Consider the following 1,415-nt stretch of genomic DNA (forward strand, 5'->3'; position numbering starts at 1 on the left):
GTGTTTTGAGAGGCACAGGGGGGGGGGGGGAGAGAGAGAGAGAGAGAGAGAGAGAGAGAGAGAGAGAGAGAGAAGCAATCCCCTGAAAGCACTCACCAGCCGATTGCTAGTCTGCAGAAGGACAGCTCATGGCATTAGAGTAAAAGTCTCTTTAGGCTGAGAGGCAACCCTGGAGAAAACAACGCCCTTTCCTGATGACATAGGCCCCTCCCATGGCTGTCTTGAGAGCCAGACCTCTTTGTGGGCTTAGGGAGCTCTGTCCCCTGAACCATCTCAGTGGCAGGCAGTGCTGTGCTGAGTGCCCTAAGAGAAAGCCTGGTGAAGAAAGATCATCTCTAGTCCCTTCCATACACAGAGACAATTGCAATTAATCCCTGTTGTGAGCCATCAGGCACTAAGGATCAGAGAATTCTCACAACAGGGGCCTAAACAAATCATCCTTAGGTGGAAACCAGGAATGGATCCAGCCTCCCCTTTCTCCCTAAGTAATGTGGACATAGACAGCAACCACCCTAACCTGTTTGTTATGGGACTGGGTAGGAGTGGGAAGATAGAGCAAGATAGAGAGAGGAGAGGATGTGAGATGCTGGAAGTCAGTGTTGCAGGCAGTTACCAAAAGGCCAGGTAGTTAGAAGTGGAATGAAAATACTGAGATTTCCCCCAAAACATTAAAAAATAATTGCAGATAACACTTTATTCTGTGTTACAGTGAGGTCCCTCCCGTAAGCATAATGACTGCTTCTTTGGTCCATTTAGTTTGGGTCTTTTGCAATTTATCAGAGATGCGTTCCCTGGAGTCTGGGATCCCATTCAAAGCAGTGTGGGCGCATGCATAAGTGTGTTGATTGCATTTCCACAATCCTCAGATTCTGCCCTTGAGAGGGCCTGTCCCTCCACTGATTCCTGGAATGGATGGGCAAACAGAGCCCCAGTGTCTCCAAAAGCACTACTGAATCCCCCTCACCACCACCGCCACGCCGCCAGGAAATGAATTAACCTGGACACCCAGACAGCTGCCATTAACTCGACCTTCCCTCCATAAAGAAGCACGCAGAGCCGGAGAGTTAAGAGGATATGGTTAGGATACAATGTTTAACAGAGAGAAAGAAAGGAGGAGAAACAACTCTTTGCTTTAGATGCAAATAAACTCAACTTCACCTTTAAAGCTGAAAACCTGTGCCCTTGGCAAGACGTTTGGGGACTGTTCCAGAGATATTAATCTTCCTCCGTTTACATGTTAAATAGATCTTTGGAAACGGTTTCTCCAGCACTGTTTTTTCTCTCCGGCACAATCTCCTTCTCTCTTTCTTTTTTTAGTACAGTCAGAACTCCCCAGCAGCGAGAAGCCCTGGGGTACGAAGGTTGAGGCACTAACCCGTGTGGATTTCAGAGCCATTCCCGACTGCGGGCTATTG

General features: G+C 48.1%; 1 long non-coding RNA gene across 1 annotated transcript in view; it reads right to left on the minus strand.

Annotated features, from left to right (window-relative positions):
* LOC108536315 (uncharacterized) overlaps nucleotides 1-1,215 on the minus strand; it is a 10,568-nt gene extending 9,353 nt beyond the window's left edge. Inside the window, exon 1 of the long non-coding RNA XR_001887483.1 lies at nucleotides 1,159-1,215. This is a non-coding gene — a long non-coding RNA (uncharacterized LOC108536315). The remainder of the gene's footprint in view (nucleotides 1-1,158) is intronic.
* Between the last annotated feature and the right edge of the window lie 200 nt (nucleotides 1,216-1,415).

This window comes from Rhinopithecus bieti, unplaced genomic scaffold, assembly GCF_001698545.2.
Source record: "Rhinopithecus bieti isolate Rb0 unplaced genomic scaffold, ASM169854v2 scaffold_13375, whole genome shotgun sequence".
NCBI classification, from domain to species: Eukaryota; Metazoa; Chordata; class Mammalia; order Primates; family Cercopithecidae; genus Rhinopithecus; species Rhinopithecus bieti.